This window comes from Pleurodeles waltl, chromosome 2_2 (assembly GCF_031143425.1).
Source record: "Pleurodeles waltl isolate 20211129_DDA chromosome 2_2, aPleWal1.hap1.20221129, whole genome shotgun sequence".
Taxonomy (NCBI): domain Eukaryota; kingdom Metazoa; phylum Chordata; class Amphibia; order Caudata; family Salamandridae; genus Pleurodeles; species Pleurodeles waltl.
The window spans coordinates 1,164,258,143-1,164,282,262 of NC_090439.1; the positions used below are offsets into that span (position 1 = coordinate 1,164,258,143).

At 46.6% G+C, this 24,120-nt stretch overlaps 1 protein-coding gene and 1 long non-coding RNA gene across 4 annotated transcripts in view; one reads left to right on the forward strand and one right to left on the reverse strand.

Moving 5' to 3' along the window:
* The window catches only part of LOC138283018 (uncharacterized), a 137,278-nt gene that overhangs the window by 75,062 nt on the left and 38,096 nt on the right, over positions 1 to 24,120 (reverse strand). The window lies entirely within an intron of this gene.
* LOC138283011 (zinc finger protein 135-like) overlaps positions 1 to 24,120 on the forward strand; it is an 85,765-nt gene that overhangs the window by 44,689 nt on the left and 16,956 nt on the right. Inside the window, exon 1 of one of the 3 annotated variants that reach the window (XM_069221130.1) lies at positions 14,675 to 14,763. The exons of the other annotated variants lie outside the window; for them this stretch is intronic. The gene's annotated coding sequence lies outside the window, so the exon portion shown is untranslated. Of the gene's footprint in view, positions 1 to 14,674; positions 14,764 to 24,120 lie in introns of those variants that run through there. 3 annotated transcript variants of the gene reach the window in all.

The window sequence follows — 24,120 nt, forward strand, 5'->3', positions numbered from 1 at the left end:
GGCCCGGGATGGCCATAGCATGGTCACGTAGAAAAATCAGGGCATCATCCGTATATAAGGAAACTATCTGGTGCGACTGGCCATCAAGGATGCCCCATATGGGAGCCATTACGCGGAGACGGGCGGCCAGGGGCTCGATGGCTAGTGCGAATAAAAGTGGGGATAGTGGACATCCTTGTCTGGTGCCTCTTCCGATGTTGAATTTTTCGGAAATCGTGTCTCCAGTCTTGACCCTGGCCGACGGGCCAGCATATAGTGTTTCCACCCAGCCGATGTATGTGTGCCCAAAACCCATTCGATTGAGTGTTTCTATTAGGAAAGGCCATCCCAGTGTATCGAACGCCTTTTCGATGTCCAGTGAGACTGCAACTTGCAGCTCATCATTTGCTGGGGGGTTTCCCATCAGGCGTAACAGATTCCTGATGTTGCTGAAGGTGCTGCGCCCGGGTATGAAGCCTGCCTGATCCTGGTGGACCAGTTCAGCTATGCATGGTAGCAGGCGGTTGGCTAAAATCTTGCCAAGTAATTTACAATCAGTATTTAGCAGTGATAATGGCCTATATGAGCGAACATCTAGTGGGTCACGGCCCGCCTTCAGGAGTACTACTATCAGTGCTTCCCGGCATGTGTCGGGGAGCTGGTTTCGCTCTAGAGCCTCCCTTAACATTATTAGGTATGGTGTCAAAATCTGGGGTTGAAACGTGGTGTAGTATTCGATGGGAATACCATCGCTGCCAGGTGCTTTGCCATGCGTTAACTGTTGTAGTGCACGCTGAATTTCAGCTATCTCTATTGGGCTGTCTAACTCTGTCGCGTAGGCGGCAGATAAACGGGTCAAGGTAATACCGCTGAAGAAGTCTTTTAGTTGAGTGTTAGTGGGAGCTTGTCGTGGTTGATACAGCGAGCTATAGTACTCTCGAAAAGCAATATTTATCTCTGCCTGCGTGTTCACTATCGACCCAGATTCAAGGCGAATAGCCCCAATGTGGAGATTCCGGTGTTCATTGTTTATAAGCCATGCTAATAATTTGCCAGATCTGTCGCCTTCAGCGTGTGTACGAGCTAAATAGTGACGATAGTCGTAATGCCTGAGGCGGCTATCTGCGTCAGTCCATTTAGAGCGCATATCAGTGATTTTCGCAAGAGTTATGGTGCCTTTAGCAAGTTCGCATTCAGAGGTTTGGATCTCTTGTTCCAATGCTCGGAGATCGCGCACTAAAGTCTGACGTACTCCGACTGTGGTTGAAATACATACCCCCCTTATGACTGTCTTATGTGCGTCCCATTCAATAGCTCTGGAGCTAGTTGTCCCAGTGTTCGACCTAAAATATGCTGATATATGCGTGGCTTTGTCCTTCCTGAATGGCGGGTCTTGTAGTAATTGCGTTTGCAGCCGCCAAGTTGGGATACATGAGCGGGGCTTGCCCCATCGGATTTGTGCTTTGAGTGGACAGTGATCCGAGAGTACCCTGGCAGAGTACTCTGCGTTCATTATTTTGTGTGTTATGTTCTGTGAGGTAAGAATGAGGTCTATCCGGGTATACAATTGGTGTACTGGGGAATAATAAGAATATTCTCTTTTATGTGGATGCAAGTGCCTCCATATATCTGTCAGACGTCGCTCTTCTATCCAAGTACCTAAAGCTTGGGAATTTTTCATTGGGAGGGTGGCCACTAATGGGGGATGAGATCTATCTTTATCAACGTGTGGAACGCAGTTCATGTCCCCTCCCCAGATGCATGATGTAGTTAAGTCGTTGGTTAGTTGTGATATTGTTGTTTGTAAGAATTCACTTTGCTTGATATTCGGGACATGTAGTCCATTTATCGCGAGCTCCTCCCCGTCCAGTAGCCCTTTTAATTGTATAAACCTACCGTCCTTGTCTTTTATGCTGTGTTGTACTGAGAAGGGGACCCCCAGGGCTATCCAGACCAGCACCCCTCTAGCAAAGGATGAGTCGCCAGCGCTATATATTGAGCCCGACCAGTGTTTTTCCAACCGGGCAGCCTCCGCAGTTGTAATGTGTGTTTCCTGCAATATTGCTATGTGCGTATGGTGGTGCTTTAGATATGCATGTACTCTATGACGTTTACTGGCGCCAGCCATGCCCTTCACATTCCAGGTTATTAAGTTATATATAGGTTCCTTGTTCATTGCGTTGTGTGGGAATTGGTGGGTGCTATCTAATCAGTGTTAGCTCAAACCTCCCCATCCCTCGGGGCCCCCCCCACCCACCCCAACCAACCCCATCCAATGCCCAACCAGCTTCCGCACGTCGAAGAAGAAGAAGAATCCCATAGTGGGTTAAGAGAGAAAGATAAAGAAGAAAATATTCCAACCAAAAGGATATTACGGACAATGTCCGTTCGTTAAACAAAGTGGCACAACCGGTGCCTAAGATAACTTCCAGGGAAGTCAGGTCCGTTCGGAAACCGTTCAGGTTTAGGGGGTCGTGGATGGACGAGGTCGGGCCCTTGGGTGGCCCACCGTCAGGATATGTCTCTGCCTCTGCTGTACCAAGCGCATTTGTTCGGTTTATCAAAGATTCAGTCATTGTTTCTTAAGTTGAGGACTGTTGTCCACTGAGGATTCCAAGGAGAGAGCCCCAATGGCGAAGGCGGGTTGCACCTCAGTTGTCGCTGCCGCCCGGGGGGGGGGGCGCGGATGCCGATCTTTTACTTTTAAAGTTCGTCTGCCAATCGTGGGGTAAGGTCTGGGCCCACTAGCTGTGGGGAGGGAGTAGGGCTTGTGTCGCCCCCATGTGAGGTAGTGTCGTTAGTGTCCGATTCGCTCCTAAGGTCCATCATCGCACGGGCAAAACAGTTAGTGTCTTTTAGTGTTTGTGCTTGGTCTAACGCCATTTGCGCTTTTGTGGGGCGAGAGGACGTTTTAGGTTTTTTCATTTTCTTTCTGGGGCAAGCGGTAGTCCATTCTACGGTTGGTGTGTCTTCTTTGGTTGGGTCTACCAAGCCCTTTGCGTGGATCCATGTCCATACATCTTCAGGTGTGGGGAACATTAGGGTTGTCTCGTCCATTACTATGCGTAGTCGTGCTGGGAACATGAGGGAGTAGGTAATGCCTTTTTCACGCAGCAACTGTTTGACCTTGTTATACACCCCTCTTCTGCGCTGTACCTCCATAGTGAAGTCAGGGTAAGCTGTGACCCTGCTATTTTCCAGCTGGATCTGGTTTGACGTTCTGAAGCATTGGAGCACCAGGTCTCTGTCCCTATAATTCAGGAAGCGTGCTATTAGTGGTCGAGGCGGAGCCCCAGGGCGGGGCGGGTTGCTCGGAATTCTGTGCGCCCTGTCGATCACTGGCATTGTACCAGGGGACTGTTCTGTGAATATGTTTTTCAGCCAGGACTCCAAAAACACCTCTGCCTTAGGGGATTCCATATGCTCCGGGATTCCAAGGAATCTGATGTTATTGCGTCTGGAGCGTCCTTCAGCTTCTTCCGCTCTGCGTTGTAATTGAGCTATGTCCAGTTCCATTTGTTGCATTTTAGTTTTCATATCCAATACTTCTGGTTGGACGGTTTTCTGGGTCGTTTCAGTGTCATGGACCCTATCTGTTAATTTGCGGTGGTCAGCGCGTAGCAGTGAGACTTCCAGTACTGCGGCGTCAATTTTCCCTTCCAGCGAGGATTTAGTGTCCATTATTGCTTGCATTATTTTATCGAATTGGAGGGACTGCGTGCGGAGTGTTTCAGTGAGTTGTAGGGAAGTGGCCGATTGCTTGTCTGGATGTCCAGTTGGCGGGGGAGGATCACCATCTCCTAGCGGCCCTGTCTTGGGGTGTTTTGGTTTGACCATGTTTCCTTGAAATCTTGCACTGAGTCGTTCCACTGGGATTAATGGACGGGTATTTGCTGGGAGGGTCCGCTTATACCTCCAGTTTCTGCCCAACACGATATTCGTTTCAGCCGCTTTCCAAATTAATAAGGGGTTCCATTGCTCATGCTATTATTGGTGTTCATTTTTCTTTTTTTTTTTCTTTTTATTAAGTTTAAGTTTATTGCGCCTCCGAGGGCTGGGGCCCAGTTTGTTTCATAAGTGCCTCAGACAGTGCGGCAGCGGGCCCCGCGGCCTGTATGGAGGGCTCAGCTGGATCCGGCACACCATACAGTGCCCTGCGCCTGGGGGGGGGGGTACTGTTCATGAACCGAGGCCACGGGAAAACCCACAGCTATGATTACTGAGGGCTCCCACAATGATATCTGTAGGCTGTGGGAGGCCGTGCCTTAGGTCTCCCTCATTTGAGGAATTTAGGCCATGCACGTTGGGTCTGGGGCTCTAGTGTGGCGCCGTGGTGGGAAACGATGTTTCTCCCCCCGTAAGTAGCTGGATAGGCCCCGGGCATTCAATGTAGGCATCAATCACCATCGATCATCCCACGGGGGCCAGCCCGGGTGGGGCGCCCTCTCAGGGACGAAGGGCGTCTCCCGCTCCCCAATCCGGGTGGCGGGTCGGGGGACGCTCGTCAAGGGACGAGGCGGCCGGGCGCTCTCCCTACCTCCTCTTGTTTCGGCGCACTGTGTGCTCGAGCGATGGTCTCGCGTTGGGGGCAGGAAGGGGCCAGAGCATCTGGTACTGGCATCCACTGCTCCCTATCGTTCCTCGGGCCGTGTGGCCGGGCCCAGCCCGGTTGGGGCGCTCACTCTGGAGTGAGGAGCGCCTCCCGCTCCCCAGTCCAGTCGTCGGGACGGGGACGCTCATCGAGGGGCGAGGAGGCCGGACGCTCTCCCTACCTCCTCTTTGTTCGGCGCGCAACGCGCTCTAGCGATGGCCGCGATCCTCCGCGATGGCGCCCGCTTCGATCCGAGATCACCGGGTCCTCCGTGATCGCCGCGCCTTCCGGGGCACCGTTCTCCCGGAACTTACGTTTATGCCTGCCAGTGATTGCGCTGTGATCCCAGGCGCGTTGGGTCACAGCAGGGCACAGGATTTTGATGAAACGGTGGGCCGAGAGCGGAGCTCTACCCAGTAGCCCAGTCATAAATCAAATTCTGATGGACTAAAGAGAACTTCAAGGTACATTGACCCCGCAGGCAAAGATGCCTCACCTGAACCATGGACAGATGAATAACCCCAGGAAGCCCCTCGTCAACTGCACAGCACCCTCAGCATCCTACAGTGTTCTCAGCATCATGTATCCTCAGCATTAGGGCCACTCCACTGAAGGCTATGGCCGTTCAAGCATAAAGTGTGGGGCTGGACTCAAGACTGCTTTGGTGACCAAGTAACTGTCCTAATACTACTTATTGGTCCAGCCTAACCTTCTCCCTGCCTTAATTGGTCCTCCAGTCTGGGCCGGTGTAGTCAAACACAACTCTTTAAAAGTTTTAGGAGGTTTTCAAACTTTATGGTTACTGATGAGTAAAAAACTGATATTTACGTTTTCCTTAAAAGTCTATATCCTTCATTGGTCAAATGTTTTAACCTCATCTTTGACAAATATATTCCTGAGCATCCAGTGACCACCTTCCCTCCGCCCAGTAACCTGCTTCATCACGTCACCTCCCTGGTGCGAATTCTGGATTCCTCCACAGCGGAGTAACCTGTGAAGAGAAGGATGTCAGCCTTCTTTCTACTGATGATATCCCAGATTTCCAATGCCGGTCACACCAAAGGTCGAGCATGTTTTGCTAACCAGGCTGTTGCCCACAGTGCATGCCCATGCGGATCAAGTGCTGTTCTGGGAGACCACTCATAAAAAACCCTCAGTGAGCTATAATACTAATGCTTGATATCCTAATCCCGGGCATCTTGGGGGCCTTCAAAACCTTCAGTGATATTCAGGCTTTCTTACTGGCCCAGATGAAGTGCATCTCTCACTGAAGAGTCCTCAAATATGTCTGGAATTTGATCTAGCAGGGCTTGGAAGGCATACAACCGTCTGGGTAGGATATTAATTTTAAGTGCTGCTGCCGCACCGATCCAAGAGATATACATATTAAGCTGCTGACACAGGTCTGAGGCGATCTCATTATACTTCCCTAACTTCTCAGGTCAATCCCACATCCAAACACCTTTACTTTGCTAGGTTAACTTTGTACCTTGACTCCAAGCTGCAGTGGTTTATTACACCAGAACTATTAGTAGGGATTGCAGTACCTCTACCAACGATAATAACACATATTCTCCAAATAGGTGACTCTTGTGTTGCTCCCCCTCCCCGCCCCACAACAGTCTTCCGATCACAGAATGCTGTCTAATATGTGAAGCCAAGGGTTCAATAGTTCGAATAAACAGTAACGGGAACAGAATAAATAGTAACAGAAACAGCAGGCATCCTTGGCAGGTGGCTCTGTGTAGCTGAACATTTTCAGATATGTTCCCATTAAACAATGCTCTAGGCTTTGGGGTCCTGTAACTAGCCATTATCCATTCCCTCATGTGGGGTCTCAGCCCTGTCGTCTCAAGCCTTTGAGAAAAGGAATGTCCAGCCGGCCCTGTTGAATGCTTTTTCAGCATCTAGTGACAGTAACATGAGGGGAATCTTTCTACAGGTCTCCTTCTCCACAAGGTTGAGCACTCAGCGAATATTGTCCCCTGCCTGTGTTTTGGACCTAAACCTGGATTGATCCGGGTGCATTAGAAATGACATATGAGGAATCAACCTGTGTACCATGACCTTCTTAATGAACATGGCTTCTGAATTCAGGAGGGCAATGCCTCAGTACGCCTTAGAAAGATCCAATAATTTGCCCTCTTTGTGTATGAATATGATATGTGCCTCTGTCATCTGGGTGGTGCCTCCGCCCGGGTCATCGACTCAATCCAGCCATTCGTATAGCCTGGTGCATGACGCAAGGTGGCGGTTGTGGCTCCATTGGCTGGCAGTCTCCTCCTCACCAGCCCGGGCATTCTGCTTCGGTTTCTTCAGCACATTCCATTCCCCAACCTCACAGCAGCCCCTCTGCATTTCTTTCCCTGCTGGAGCTGCTATATCCGGGGTCTGGAGCGCGCGTAAGAGAATCGGTACAGGAGTTCACCCAAGGGTTGCAATGCATGTCCTTTTTCAGGCCAAGCTCCCCCCACCCCCAAAATATATTTTCTAGTATTTCAAGATCATTATGGGGGATGAAGTCCCTGGGGTCTGAGAAGGCTCATGGATGGGGGGCAGTGCAGCTCCCCCCACTTTTTTAATAGGCCGAGCTCCGGCAGCGTGAAGCGATGTCTCTTGTACATCTGTGGGCTTGCACCACGCCCATCTCTCGCCCATCACTTTCATTCGTTCCTTGGCCTGCCTTTCAAAATTCCCTTGATTTCGTAGGTAAATGCTTTACGTTTGTCCCACCTTGAGGCTGCTTTGTTAGCGCCTTGGAGACCGGGCCTGTCACATGGATTATTGCACGATCGACCATATACCTTAGTGTGGCGCTCTACTTTTTTCTTTTGCCTCTTCGCTTTGCGCTCCTTGGCCGTATGTTGTTTCTTCCTTTTCCTTGTTTTGGGCATGCCACTGTTTCTTTGTGGTGTGTGCGCTCAAAGGCTGCAAGCTGGAGGGGAGTTCTTTTTTATTTACATAATTTTTTTTTAAAAGGTTCACACACTGCAAATTCCACCGGAGAGCGCTTTATATGACTACGTTAAGTTTCATGTTGCGTGACCTCAATCTGAGGAGCGCTTTAAATGAGTACCACTTAACAAGTTTAGCAGTTGAAAAATATACAAATTGGAGCATTTAAAGCATTAAAAAACACAGAAATCCTCAAAGTGCATCACCTGGCACAGCTGGAGAGCCGATACTACAATATTCACTGCACTTAGGAAACTCACCACCTAATGCTTTGCAGGGCATTTCTTTTTCAAAACATGTTGCCCATAACTCAGCCTGTGGTGGGCCTGCGACAATGGCACCACCACAAAACCATTCAGCATGGCTCACTCTTTCTGTCTAGGTCATATCTGGGTCCCTAAACTAAGTTGGGGAGACCCCAAAATGGGAACCTCTCCCACCATTCAATGTCTTTGTAAGCTCTCTCATGGCTGAAACTTTTGTTTTATAGCTGAGAGTAGTTTGTATTTTAAGGGCTTTCTTTGTAAAAGTATTGAAGTAGGTCTGCTAGGCCTGAAAATGTGTAAGGCACTAAGCCCTCTATAGGTTACATATATGGTTACACTGCATTACTTTCTGCCATTCTGTTTTCATGTCATTATGCCCTCTACGGCAGTGGTTTGACCTGTGGTCCGGGGATTCTTGGGGGCCGCAAAACCTCCTCCGGGGGTCCTCGACTGCTTAGAGTGTATATAAAAAGAGTGGCTAAATATACAACATTTTTGTAAACATACTGTAAATGTGAAAGAATTTGAAATAGGAGGCTAAAAATTAAATTAGTATACCAGAATTATTTGTGGGAGCAGTGCATGTGCATCAGTTGAATATTGAAAAGCTCCAATGTTCCTATTAACATTAAATTTGTTATTTGTTATCTATATTTTCTTGCAAATTATATCGAATGTGTTATTATTTGTGTATGTGTTTGATGAGTGCTTGTTTCTGTATTTTTTTGTGTATTGGTTTGCGTTTCAAATCGACAATGTTCAGGCCAGCGTCCCTGGCTTCCAGTAATGACTCAGTAGGGAGTCCCTGAATTCCACTAATGATTTAGTGGGGGTCCCTGGTTTCCAGTAATGATAAAGTGGGGGTCCCCAGAAATCAAAAGGTTGGGAACTACTGCTCTAGGGGCTGACACTATGGTAACATGACCACATTTCTTACAAATGCTATTTTTATTATGGTATCCTCTAGGGGCTGTTCTGAGCATTGCAATCAAGATACTACAATATGAAACTTTTCCCATAATTTTTTGTGGGGACATTCCTTTTACTAAACATTATTGCCATTAACTCACCGTGTGGTGGTCCTAGGACAATGGGATCACCATCAAAACGTTCAGCATGACACACTCTTTCTGTCTAGGTCATCTTTGGGTCCCCACATTAGGTTGGGGGCCCTAAGATCGTAACCTCTCCCACCATTCGATTACTTTTTCAATTCTCTCGTGGCTGGAACTTTTGTGTTACAGCTGGGAGTAGGTTGTGTTTTAAGGGCCTTGTTTGTGATAGTATTGCAGTAGGCCTGAAAATGTGTAATGCACTATGCCCTCTAGGGGCTAAATATATGGTTACACTGCATTACGTTCTGCCATTCTGTTGACATATGGTTATGCTCTCTAGGGGCTGATTATATGGTTGCATGACCATGTTTCTTACAGATGTTATTTTTATACTGGTGCCATCTGGCGGCTGTTCTGAGCATTACAGTCAAGATACTACATTATTTGCTGCACTCAGAAACTCATCCCATAATGCTTTGCAGGGCATTCGTATTAAAAAACATTTTTGCCTACTGCACAACATGCTCTTGCTGTCTAGGTCATCTCTGGGCCCCTACACTAGGTTGGCACTCCAAAATAATAATATTAAAAATATAATAAATGTAGGAAAGTACCATCTTGCCTGGCATGTTACCCCCATATTTCACTGTATATATGTTGTTTTAGTCTATGTGTCACTGGGACCCTGCCATGGTGCCCATCTCTGCATAAGGCAGTCTACACCGGTTCAGGGATCCCCCAGCCCTGCTCTAGCGCAAAACTGGACAAAGGAAAGGGGAGTGACCACTCCCCTGACCTGCACCTCCCAGGGGAAGTGCCCAGAGCTCCTCCAGTGTGTCCCAGACCTCTGCCATCTTGGAAACAGAGGTGTTGGGGGCACACTGGACTGCTCTGAGTGGCCAGTGCCAGCAGGTGACGTCAGAGGCTCCTTCTGATAGGCTCTTACCTCTCTTGGTAGCCAATCCTCCTTCCTAGGTAGCCAAACCTCCTTTTCTGGCTATTTAGGGTCTCTGCTTTTGGGAATTCTTTAAATAACGAATGCAAGAGCTCATCGGAGTTCCTCTGCATCTCCCTCTTCACCTTCTACCAAAGGATCAACCGCTGACTGCTCAGGACGCCTGCAAAACAGCAACAAAGTAGCAAGACAACTACTAGCAACCTTGGATCTCCTCATCCTGCAGGCTTTCTCGACTGTTTTCAGGTGGTGCATGCTCTGGGGGTAGCCTGCCTTCACCCTGCACCAGAAGCTCCGAAGAAATCTCCAGTGGGTCGATGGAATCTTCCCCCTGCTAACGCAGGCACCAAAAGACAGCAACACTGGTCCTCTGGGTCCCCTCTCATCCTGACGAGCGTGGTCTCTGGAACTCAGCAACTCTGTCCAAGTGACTCTCACAGTCCAGTGACTCTTCAGTCCAAGTTTGGTGGGGGTAAGTCCTTGCCTCCCCACGCTAGACTGCATTGCTGGGTACCGCGTGATTTGCAGCTGCTCCGGCTCCTGTGCACTCTTCCAGGATTTCCTTCGCGCACAGCCAATCCTGGGTCCCCGACACTCCTTCCTGCAGTACACAACCTTCTGAGTTGTCCTCCGGCTTCGTGGGACTCCCTTTGGTGAGTTTGCGTGGACTCCGGTTCACTCTTCTTCCAAGTGCCTGTTCAGGTACTTCTGCGGGTGCTGTCTGCTTCTGTGAGGGCTCCCTGAGTTGCTGGGCGCCCCCTCTGTCTCCTCCTCCAAGTGGCGACATCCTGGTCCCTCCTGGGCCACAGCAGCACCCAAAAACCTCTACTGCGACCCTTGCAGCTAGCAAGGCTTGTTTGCGGTCTTTCTGCGTGAGAACACCTCTGCAAGCTTCATCGCGACGTGGGACATCCGTCCTCCAAAGGAGAAGTCCCTAGCTCTCTTCTTTCTTGCAGAACTCCAAGCTTCTTCCATCCGGTGGCAGCTTCCTTGCACCCTCAGCTGGCATTTCCTGGGCTCCTGCCCACTCTCGACACTGTCGCGACTATTGGACTTGGTCCCCTTGTCTTACAGGTACTCAGGTCTGGAAATCCATTATTGTTGCATTGCTGGTGTTTGTTCTTCCTGCAGAATCCCCCTATCACGACTTTTGTGCTCTCTGGGGGTAGTAGGTGCACTTTACACCTACTTTTCAGGGTCTTGGGGTGGGCTATGTTTCTAACCCTCACTGTTTTCTTACAGTCCCAGCGACCCTGTACAAGCTCACATAGGTTTGGGGTCCATTCGTGGTTCGCATTCCACTTTTGGAGTATATGGTTTGTGTTGCCCCTATACCTATGTGCTCCTATTGCAATCTACTGTAATTCTACAATGTTTGCATTACTTTTCTTGCTATTACTTACCTAATTTTGGTTTGTGTACATATATCTTGTGTATATATCTTATCCTCATACTGAGGGTACTCACTGATATACGTTTGGCATATTGTCATAAAAATAAGTACCTTTATTTTTAGTAACTCTGTGTATTGTGTTTTCTTATGATATTGTGCATATGACACCAGTGGTATAGTAGGAGCTTTACATGTCTCCTAGTTCAGCCTAAGCTGCTTTGCCATAGCTACCTTCTAACAGCCTAAGCTGCTAGAAACACCTCTTCTACACTAATAAGGGATAACTGGACCCGGCACAAGGTGTAAGTACCTCTGGTACCCACTACAAGCCAGGCCAGCCTCCTACAATAAATAATGGCAATATTTTAAATGTTTTGCTGCATATAAAGGAAGAAGGTAAATGGAAGTACTTTAGTTATATGCAGGGCCACTGGAATTGTGTGGCAGGAGAAGACCAGATTATGAGGCGTGGGTGATCAATTTATGTGGCAAGAAAAGTCCAATTATGCATTTACAATGCCAATAGCTCTAACTCAAACAAATGTGAGATCCACTGCATTGCAAATGCTTGTTTTCTACTGTTGCGGTATTGGTGAAGTCGCCAGTGACGTTAGATTTTAGACAATCTAGTGATTGGCCATTAGTCCAGTGATCCACTGAAGAGCTTTGAGGTTAGTTCCAATCAAGGGTGTACAATGGAAGGAAGGGGGCATTCACGAAGAGAGTGCCATGGGCATTAAATGGCAGTTGAATGTTTCTGGAAAAGAAAACGTGCCTTGAATAAAGAGAAGGGTCACCTCCGATGCAAGATGTGAAGCTCAATGAATGAACATGCAAAGTGACAGTTATGAATCAAAACGAAGGAATAAGAGAAAACGTGTAGGTGCCAAATGACGTGAAAAAGAAAACCAACAGAAGCACTGTTTATCCCCTGAACGATCCAAGTGCCCTGCATCACTAAGTGTGCCAAAACTACCAAGTCCATCATGCCCCGTAAATGAAGTGATGAAAACAATCTACTTAACCCGTTCTGTGCCCAGGACGTAATAGTTACGTCCTGAGGCACAGTGCTGCTGTGCCCAGGACGTAACCATTACGTCCTGGGCACACAGCCCAGAGGGAGCGCTAGCGCTCCCTCTGTGGGGTTCCCCCCACCCCCCCAAGTCAGGGATGGTAGGGGAAGCCCTTCCCCTTCCACCGACCCCCCCTACCCCCCCTGTGACATCAGCACACGCTGATTGTCACAGAGCCTCCCCAAGAGAAATGCTTTGCATTTCTCTTCCGATCACGTGGGGGAGGCCAAGAGATGGTTCAAAGGGAAGGAAATGTATTTCCTTCCCTTTGAAGTCTCTCTCAGCGTTTTGGCAGCCGGATTGAAAGCAATCCGGCTGTCAAACCGCCCACTAGACACCAGGGATGTCTTTTGTGAAAAGGAAATTGTCTTAAGGGAGCGACCCCTTGGGCAAGGGTCGCTCCCAGTGGGGGCATTTTTTTTGAAGGTCTTTTCTGCCCCCCCTGGGGGCAGAAACCTCTAGGCACCAGGGATAATTTTTTTTTGTTTTTTTTTGTTTTTTGTTTAGTTTTTTGTTTTAGGTGTGGGAGCGACCCCTTAGGCAAGGCTCGCTTCCATAGGGGGCAAATTATATTTAGGCCATTTCTGCCTCCCTTGGGGGCAGATTGGCCTATTTTTATGAGGCCAATCTGCCCCCAACGGGGGCAGAAACCACTAGACACCAGGGAGTTTATTTTTTGTTCGTGAATTTCACGTAAGGGGAGCGACCCCTTAGGCAAGGGTCGTTCCCCTGGGGGGCAAATTTATTTTAGGCCATTTCTGCCCCATCAGCCTATTTTAATTAGGCCGATCTGCCCCCAGGGGGGGCAGAAACCACTAGGCACCGGGGATTTTTGTTGTTGTTGTTTTACAGATGGGGAGCGACCCCTTAGGCAAGGGTCGCTCCCCTGGAGAGGCAAATTGTATTTAGGCCATTTCTGCCCGCTTCGGGGGCAGATCGGCCGATTGGTATTAGGCCAATCTGCCCAAAAACCTCTAGGCGCCAGGGCAATTTTTTTTTCTTTATTTTTTTTTGTTTGTTTGTTTTTTTTAGAGATGGGGAGCGACCCCTTAGGCAAGGGTCGCTCCCCTGGAGGGGGAAATTGTATTTAGGCCATTTCTGCCAGCTTTGGGGGCAGATCGGACAATTTTAGGTCAATCTGCCCCCAAGGGGGGCAGAAACCACTAGGCACCAGGGATATTTTTTTTTGCGCCGTCACGCAAGGGGAGCTACCCAGTAGGGAAGGGTCGCTCCCCGGGGTAGGCAAATTTATTTTAGGCCATTTCTGCCCCCCCTGGGGCCGGCTGAGCTAGAGGCCAAAATCCACAGGTAGGCACTTTGCAAAAAACACCTCTGTTTTCTGTGAAAAAATGTGATGTGTCCATGTTGTGTTTTGGGCCATTTCCTTTCATGGGCGCTAGGCCCACCCACACAAGTGAGGTACCATTTTTATCGGGAGACTTGGGGGAACGCTGGGTGGAAGGAAATTTGTGGCTCCTCTCAGATTCCAGAACTTTCTGTCACCGAAATTTGAGGAAAATTTGTTTTTTTAGCCAAATGTTGAGGTTTGCAAAGGATTCTGGGCAACAGAACCTGGTCAGAGCCCCACAAGTCACCCCATCTTGGATTCCCCTAGGTCTCTAGTTTTCAGAAATGCACAGGTTTGGTAGGTTTCCCTAGGTGCCGGCTGAGCTAGAGGCCAAAATCTACAGGTAGGCACTTTGCAAAAAACACCTCTGTTTTCTGTCAAAAAATGGGATGTGTCCACGTTGTGTTTTGGGGCATTTCCGGTCGCGGGCGCTAGGCCTACCCACACAAGTGAGGTATCATTTTTATCAGGAGACTTGGGGTAACATAGAATAGCAAAACAAGTGTTATTGCCCCTTGTCTTTCTCTACATTTTTTCCTTCCAAATATAAGAGAGTGTGTAAAAAAGACGTCTATTTGAGAAATGCCCTGTAATTCACATGCTAGTATGGGCACCCCGGAATTCAGAGATGTGCAAATAACCGCTGCTCCTCAACACCTTATCTGGTGCCCATTTTGGAAATACAAAGGTTTTCTTGATAGCAATTTTTTACTCTTTATATTTCAGCAAATTAATTGCTGTATACCCGGTATAGAATGAAAACCCACTGCAGGGTGCAGGTCATTTATTGGCTCTGGGTACCTAGAGTTCTTGATGAACATACAAGCCCTATATATCCCCACAACCAGAAGAGTCCAGCAGACGTAACGGTATATTGGTTTCAAAAATCTGACATTGCAGGAAAAAGTTACAGAGTAAAACGTAGAGAAACATTGCAGATTTTTTCACCTCAATTTCAAATCTTTTTTTTCAGTTGTTATTTTCTGTAGGAAACCCTTGTAGGATCTACACAAATTACCCCTTGCTGAATTCAGAATTTTTTCTACTTTTCAGAAATGTTGCGGTTTCTGGGATCCAGCATTGGTTTCATGCCCATTTCTGTCACTGACTGGAAGGAGGCTGAAAGCACAAAAAATCGTAAAAATGGGGTATGTCCCAGTAAAATGCCAAAATTGTGTTGAAAAATTGGGTTTTCTGATTCAAGTCTGCCTGTTCCTGAAAGCTGGGAAGCTGGTGATTTTAGCACCGCAAACCCTTTGTTGATGCCATTTTCAGGGGAAAAACCACAAGCCTTCTTCTGCAGCCCCTTTTTCCCATTTTTTTGAAAAAAACAAAATTGTCTCTGTATTTTGGCTAATTTCTTGGCCTCCTTCTGCGGAACCCACAAACTCTGGGTACCTCTAGAATCCCTATGATGTTGGAAAAAAAGGACGCAAATTTGGCGTGGGTAGCTTATGTGAACAAAAAGTTATGAGGGCCTAAGCGCGAACTGCCCCAAATAGCCAAAAAAATGCTCGCCACAGGAGGGGGAAAAGGCATGGCAGCGAAGGGGTTAAACCCCGCGCTTCTGCGATCAGCAGAATAACAGTGTATTTCAAAACCTTGATGCAGCTGCAAAAAGCATTAGAGACAGCAGAGGTCCTGTTGCAAAACAATGATCCGTGGTCAATTTTACCAACCATGCAGGGGCACAGGCCCAGTACTACTGTCTATATGACTTTATGGAAAATACGTACCTGGCTGGAAAAAATAGTACATGGTATATTGCCCAGGTGTCCAAACCACTGCCGATTGTGATAAGTAACTGCTGTAACCCACTGTAAAACAGAACAACCTAGCATGCAAAAATGATTAGTACCACAAGTCCTGGCCAATCCAGACGTTGCTCTCATGCTGAAAGCAACACCAGGATTGGATCATGTAAGTGAACCCAGCGCTCATTCTGAGTGCAGGGAGCTGCGGCTGACGCCCCCCTCTCCTCACTATGCACAGACGGTGATAGGCCTCTAGTGCGCATGTCAAGCTGGTCGCAGAAAGGCAGTCGGCCAACCTGACATGCACACTTTGAAATGCGAATGTGTCGAGGTAAGCCTGTTTTGTATTTTAAAGCCACCAACTCATCACTAAGCAACCCGGCTATGGCAGCTCGTGGCTAATAAACAAGAATTCACAGCACACAAGATCGGAAAAAAATTAATTTAAACTATAATTTTATTTACATTAAGCTTGAGGGGTGGAAGGACCAAACATAGGGACGCTTCTGTAAAGGAGCCGCAGCTGACAAACTGACAAGGGCATGACCTGAACAACAGGGATGAGCTAGGACAGTGGTTCTTAACCTTTTTAATTTTGTGGACGCCTGCTTAATCAATACTGGAACCCGGGGGCCCCCACTGAATGTTTATTGGAATTCAAGGACACCCACTGAGTCACTACTAGAAACCCTGGGCCCCCGGCCTAGTCATTTTTGATGATTTGAACTGCAAAAAAATACAAAACAAATACAGAAAAAGCATTCATCAAATAAAATTGTATTTAATTAGACAAATATATCAAAAAAATCAAAACTGTATTTTTATAGGAATGTTGGAGGATTTCTAATTTCAATTGAGGCCACTCATTGTCGATGTCACATTCTGTTTGATGGACCTGCAGTGCTCCCAGATATGAATCTGAGGACAATATCAAAAAATGTTGCCTCCAATTTCAAATGCCTCCACATTTATAGAACGTTTTAAAATGTTCAATTATACATTTTATGTCTTTATTTATATACGCTTTATTAATCTGTTAATATTATATCATTTCCTAAGCAGCCGCGGACCCACTGAGTAGGCTTCAGAGATTCCCCCAGGGGACAACAGACCACAGGTCAAGTATCACAGATCTAGGAAGTATGAGTTGGGTCAGGTGTTTGCTCGGAAGCATGACAATTTGTGCACGAGGGAACTGTGCACACTATGGATTGTGCAAGAAATGAGCTATTCTGTAGAGAATATCAGTGGTGCCAGATTTGAGGTTGTGCAGGACATGAACCGCGTTGCGTTTGAGCTTTGTGTGGCATAAAATGCCAAGGTATGAACTGGAACAGGCATACTTGGTTCAGTGCATGATCCAAAGCCCATGAACTCTGCAAGGTGCACAAGCTGTGACAATGTTCTATAAGAGTTGTGCAGGGTATAGATGGATTAGGACTGCATCCTGAGATGTACCTGACCAGACACAGGTCTCATATACACACTCTGAGCACACCTCAAGGCTTTGCTCTAAATTTGGCAGTAAACCTTCTTAGAAGATACGTTGGAGGCATGATATACATTTATTTTGTCATCTGCACATATCCCAGGGGAGAAAAAGTATTTTTCTCCTATATTTGTGAATTTAGGCAAACTCCTAGACATCAAGGCTGATGGTTAGGTCAGTGAGTTCTAGTTAGCTTAAACCTCTGAGACATTAGGCTCACCAATCATTAGCAAAGTATAATAAATGCACGGTAACCGGTTTAAATTCAGCAAACTGTGTGAGCTTCCGAGCTCTGTACATTGACTTCCTCAGTGAAGGATTGCATCAACAAAGATAAAAACCTAGTCTCACATTCACACTTGCCATTCCCTGGTGTTATAGCCTACAGTTTAAGAAATACGCAACTGGACTCATGACGTTTAAAATTCAAATTATGCACGGGGTAAGTTTATTACAATGAAATCGAATGGGCATTACAAGTCACTAGACCTGCTGGTAAAAAATGTTTTGATGCCAGGTATATGTGTGTATGTATATGTATATTCACGGCAAAAATCAAAGGTTACAGGGACGTTATAGTTAGGTTGACATTTTACCCCACACAAAACCACAGAAATTCAGCAGTTATAGTTTTACTTATAGTTATACTTATCTTCAGAAACTATAGCTCATGCCATAAAGTAACTTCGGGCAATGAGATATAGTTTCTTCAGATAAGTATAATTATAAGTTTAACTATAACTGCTGAATTTCTATGGTTTTGTATAGGTAAAATGCCAACCTAACTATAACGTCCCTGTAACCCTTGTTTTTTTCAGTGGTTTGTATGGTTTTATGTTTTTTTTGTTGTTTTTTTTTTGTTTTTTTACATATGTTAATATTTGTGTCAGGTCGGGGAACGCCAATCAGGGCATTACTTTTCCCCAGGCTGAAAAAAATGGATTTACACCAAATCACAAATGGTTGCTTTCTGGATCAAATGCTACTAGTGGTGTCTCAGATCTGCCACTGCAGTGTCTGTGTGTGCTGTTTTAAACTGCCAATTCGACTTGGCAGGTGTACCCACTTAACAGGCCTAAACCTTCCCTTTTCCTACATGCAAGACACCCCTAAGGTAGGCCCTAGGTAGCCCCATGGGCAGGGTGCAGTGTATGTTTAAGGTAGGACATAAACTAATGTGTTTTATATGTCCTAACAGTAACATACAACCAAATTCGTTTTTCACTGTTGCAAGGCCTATCCCTCTCACAGGTTAACATAGGGGCTGCCTTTAAAAATTATTAAAGCGTAGATTCCCTTTGGTAGCAGATAGACATGTGGAGTTTGGGGTCTCTGATCTGGTTTTGAGATTGTGTGTTTGAAAATGCCACTTTTAGAAAGTGAGCATTTTCTTGCTTTAACCATTCTGTGACTCTGCCTGTTTGTGGAATCCCTGCCTGGGTTAGTTTGACAGTTGGGCTGTTTGCACCTCTCTCTGACACAAAGGGAGCTGGGGTGTAGACTGCATATCCTGATGAGCCATCTCTGCTAGGAGAGAGGGGAGGAGTGGTCACTTACACCTGAAAGGGCTGTGACTGCCCTCACACAATGCAGTCTCCAACCCCCTGGTATATATCTGGGGCCTGGCCTGGGCAAGGCAGGATTTCACAAACAAGAGAGACTTTCCTTTGAAGTAAGCCTGCTTCTAAGGCCAAAATGGGTATAAGAAGGGCACCCAAAACCACGGACCTTAGATCACTTCTGGACATCGAGGAACCTCTGCCTGGAGAAGAGCTGAAGAGCTGAGGAGAAGTGCTGCCCTGCCTGTGACTGCGCTTTGTGGAGGTATCCTGCAGTTGCTGCTTCTGCCTGGTGAATGGGGACAAAAACTGGACTTTGTTTTGCATTCCTGCTTGTAAAGAAATCTCCACGGGCTTGTCCTGAGCTTGCCTCCTGTTGTTGAAGTCTCAGGGACATCAAAGACTTCTCCTGCCAGCACCTGAACTCTCTGCTAAGACTCCTGCCCTGACAAGTGGTGCCCTATCCAATTCCTGAGGCCTTGGAAGGTGAAGCTGGCAGACCAAGACTGAAAATCCATGCACAGACCGCTGTGCAGGGAAAATATCGACGCACCTTCCGAGACGTGGCTAAAAAACGGTGCACCGCCGGCTTTGCTGCAGAATTCGATGCTCCACCGCCATTGCACCTGGAAGATTGACGCACGTAGCTGGAGAAACGACGCGCAACACCCGCTGACGGAGGCTGATAATGTTGCAACCCACATATTGCGGTTTTGCTGATACCGTGTGGCATGATTTTCGACGCAAACCTTGCTGGGCACGGAAAAACAATGCAAAGCCTGCCCGGACCCAAGTGCTTGCCCTGATCGATGCTTCGCTTTCCTGCGGAGAGGAAAAACGATGCACACCAACCTGACCAGAGGAGGAGAACGACGCGCGGTCTCGCTTGTGGGTGAGAAATCAACACATCGCTAGCCTTTTCTGACGCACACTCACCGTGCGTGTTATTTTGACGCTACCCAGGTACTCTTCAACGCTAACAGTGTTTTTACTGTTTTCTCAAGGATTTAAGACTCTTTTGCTTTTAAAATTAATAACTTGACTTGTGTAAGTTGGATTTTTGTCGTTTTGGTCTTGTCTTTTTTAGATAAATACTTCCTATTTTTCTAAATCTGTGTTGTGTCATTTTGTAGTGTTTTCACTGAGTTACTGTGTGTGTTGGTACAAATACTTTACATATAGACTCTGAAGTTAAGCCTGCCTGCTTGTGCCAGGCTACCAAGGGGGAGAGCAGGGTTAACTAAGGGTGATTATCCTTTACCCTGACTAGAGTGAGGGTCCTTGCAAGGACAGGGGGTGACCTGAGTGCCAACCACAGACCCCATTTCTAACAGTCAGCCCATAGAGAGCATAACCACATGAAAACAGAATGGAAGAAAGTAATGCATTGCAGCCTTATAGGTAGCCCACAGGGGGTATAGTGTCTTCACATTTTGTGGCCTAGCCGGCCTACTGCAATACTAAGACCCCTAGAACACAAACTTCTCTCAGCTATAAAACAAAAGTTTCAGCCATGACAGAGCTTAAAAAGACACTTAATGGTGGGAAGGGTTATTATTTTGTGGTCCCCACTAATGTAGTGTGGGGACCCAGAGATGATCTAGATAGACGATCTAGACAGAACGAGCAGGTTGTGGTGAATGTTTTGAAGATGGTCCCATCATCGTAGGACCACTACAGGCTGAGTTATGAGCAAAAATGTTCTGTAAAAGAATACCCTGAAAAGCATTATGGGATGACCAAGTATAGCAAATATTGTAGTATGTTGACTAATGCCCAGAACAGCCCTTAGAGGACACCCCATTTGTAAGAAACCATATAGTTATCCCCTAGAGGGCAGAATGGCAGAAAGCAATGCAGTGCAGCCATATATTTAGCCTTGAGAGTGCGTAGTGCATTACATATTTTCATGGTTAGCAGGCCTACTGCAATACGAAGCCCCATAGAAAGCACACTACTCCCAGTGTAGAACGAAAGTTGCAGCCATAAGAGAGCTTAAAAAGGGACTGAATGTTGGGAGGGTTTATTATTTTGGGGTCCCCACTAACCTAGTGTGGGGACCCAGAGATGATCTAAGCAGAAAGTGCAAATCAAATCAGCCTGTGTTATTAATGTCAAATCAAAATTGTCTAGTGCAGTTACTCATAAGCTACATTGACTTTCAAAGTAAACGTCTACACATGGGTGTTTATAGAACATATAATATATTCTGTCCAATAGATCCAAATTAATTTGCATTTGAATACTTTTTAACACAAAATCCAAGTTCGTCACACTCCTAAGTAATGTTCCAATTTGTATCCAGAGATCTTCAAAATTTCTTTAACAATATGCAATTGAATCCATGGTTAAATACTTAATCAATTAAGCCGTCCATAAGCCAAGTCAATTAAGCCGTCCATAAGCCAAGTCTACACGTGTTTCGTCTTGGGAGTGCCCTTTGACTTCCTCAGGACTTCCTTTAAAGATGAATTACTGCCCCTTTATTTCCCATATTCGTCAGGGTTATCAAGTGATTATAAGTCTTGGCTCAGCATTTGAAATCGCATAGTTAATTATATTATTTCATTACAAGTAGTTACGCTCCATCCGAGCGCACTCGGGAAACTTTGGGAAAGCTATGGAGCGTGAAGGGGAGAGCCAAAAGAAGTGACGCTGATTAGGTAACAGTGTGAACAATGTGGCCAGCAATTCAATACCGCCAATGGAGTTTGTGCTGTTGGCGCTGTGAGGGCCATGGCTGCCATGGAGCATGAAGGGGAGGGACAAAAGAATAAAAAATGTGCCCACGCTGAAGTATATCAGCAAGAGTGCAATTATCCATGTAACAGGGTTAGTCTGCTAGGCGGTAACAAAACCGCCACAAGGCGGGACAAACCTAAAGCATTTATCAATGGCATCACAGGATTTGGGAAAGGCAAGCACAGGAACGAGTGAAAGTGATGGCTGTGGTTAAAAGCCCACAGATAGATAACAACAGGTCGGAAAGCACTTGCACGCTTGACCTAAAAAGCTGAGTAACTGGCCTCACAGCACTATGTAACACTCATAACAAAAGTTTCAACTGCTCCACGTCAGCTCTTCATCCTTCAGTAGTTGGGTCGTAGAGTGGTAACTCCGTCAGTGAGATGAACTCTGTAAAATTACTCAGTAGGGTAACGCATCAGCTGCAGAAACCTGTGTGTAATCGGAGGGTCGTAGGACCAGGTCTCTGGAGGAACAGCTCCACCTTTCACCTTTCTGAAGGGCGTTCGAGTGGGTAGAAGTGATTCAGGTAACATCATTGCATGTTTTCCGAGCACAGAAACAATTCAGTTCATAATCTGTATTGTAAAATTGAGTTGTGTAACAGTAAACACCTTTTGTTTGTCAATAGCGCCAAGAGACGTGTTGGGGGTGAACGTTGCACTCTGCAGATACACATTATGTTCATGCCAGTCTGTAATGAAAACAAGACAACACTGTTCAGCACTCCATAATGATAGGTGTGACTATAGAAAACCCTAAAGAAAAAATATAAAAATATATTATTTGTTTCACTGGTGAATAAACAGACGAATGCACATGCACAGGGCAGCTGTGCGTGGCAGTTATGTTGTGCAGTGGTGGAAACGGGGTGCACAGTTGAATCGTGCTTAAAAGCACCCCTTACAGTTTGGTTCATTCGTTGTTGTATATGCATCAATAATTGGAACATCTGGATTTAAGTAGTGCCTATGGGCTCATTGTTGTGCGTTCTTTAGCAGTAGTTAACCAGTGGTTTTCTAGATTCTCTAAATTTTTGACGAATACAGGCAGGTTCTGTTCCAGAGCAGCACACAATCTTATTATACTTGGTTTAACACGTCTCTTGTATATCAGGAGTGCACTGTATTCTAGTGTTTTCAATATGTACGTAACCATGGTAGATTGTGTGATGTGGCATCAAAGGCAAAGTGCGTGGGCTTTCCTTCACCAAAGGAGTTTACAGGTCTGGATTCTGCCTGAATAAAACTGCTAAAAACAGTCACTCCTGCCCCATTGAAATTGAAGCAATAAATACAACCCACGTGTGAGGTCACAAACACATGACTTGGTAACAGATGGCAGGGCGTATGGTCTCGGGCCTTGCCTTGGATGCATACACGTCTGCTCTGGTGACCAGCCCAGGGAGTTAGTAAATGTGCTGTGCAGTTTGATCTGCAGCAAACAGCGACAGAAGACATTGTCTGTAACCTACTTATCTGGGCTTTCAAAACCACGGCCATCACGTGCCCTTCACTTTCATTCGTTCCTTGGTCTGCCTTTGAAAATGTCTTTGGAAAATGCTTTACTTTTGTCCTGCCTTGTGGCTGTTTTGTTCATGCCCTAAGACTGACCCTCTTACATGGGTTATTGCACGATTGCACATATATGTTGGTGCACTACTTTCTTCTTTTGGCTCAGATTGTTTTGTTAGTTTCCTGTTCTGTATCCGCAGTGGTTTATTGTGGAGCATTTGGCTCATGCCCTCCTAACTCGCTCAGCTAACACCATTTGCTAACCAGAATGTAGCTGTGACACGCTTTTGGAGCCCATGCAGCTCGGCGCCATGCTTCATGTTTATATACTTTTTCTATTAACTGCTCCTTGGATTGAAACTTAACTGTTCTATTTTTTAATGCACATGGAGAGCTGACGCGAAGACTCGAACCCCAGATCCCAGTTCCAAAGTCAGTAGCTTTAAATGTTATGCCACATTCTCTCTCCAAGCCAATTACCGTTTTTTTGTGTTTTATCTCTGTTTCCCTCACTAAGTCACACTCCCACCGTGCCCCGACCCTTTTGTTTTCCTGAGCACCCTCCGAGTTTACATTTATAATAAATTGCATTGCTATAGCTCTTACTATCCTGTGTTAAAAAGGCTTGTTTTTGTATGTAATACTTCCAAATGTTCCCCTTAATCAGGTGGCACCTGCTTCATGGTCGAAGCGCTTTATTTTTAAGCATGGCGACCCCTGGTCTTTCTTTTATCAGCCCTGCCCCCACTTCAAGTCTCACAACAGGCTCTACATAACTAACTACATAACTAATGCGTGGGATGCATCGCCAGTTTGAATGACACGGAAGACTGCTCTGTTAATTGATTTTTTTATTGCTCGAAAAATTGTGTTTTTGATTGCCGTAAACGTTAAAGTTTACCCTTAGTGGGTGCCTTCTTCAGTAGTGGTAGACAATTGGCTAGTGTCTGTCTTATGCAAATCAGTGGCCACCCTGCTCCCCATGGGACCAGTGCACCCCCAAATACCGAGCAAGGAGGCCCGAGTATTCGCCTATTTCTGAACGTGAGAGCCGTGAACATTCCCCACCGAGCTCCCTGTCCACACACAAGGCAAGCGCCCAAGGACATCCCTGCTCTCATCCAGGGTGCCCAAGCTCCTGGCAGGAAGGGTGCCTTGGTTCCTGTCCCTGGTGGTAGTCCCTCCTCCCAGCTTAAATGGAAGGAGCCTTCCCCAGCAGACAATCTGCCCCAGAAGCCTGTGAGCACTGGAGGGTGACGGGCATGTGTGAAACTTGTGTCAGAAGCTCACTACTAAAACTCCAAAACCTTTTACATCCCACATTTAACACAAACCTGTGCGGGTCTCCACAGCGACTTCCTGGGCTGCGCCCTCCCACCGACTGCTCTTTCAAGACTACTTGGTCCACACTGACAATTTGTCACAGAGGAGGGTGAAAGGTTTC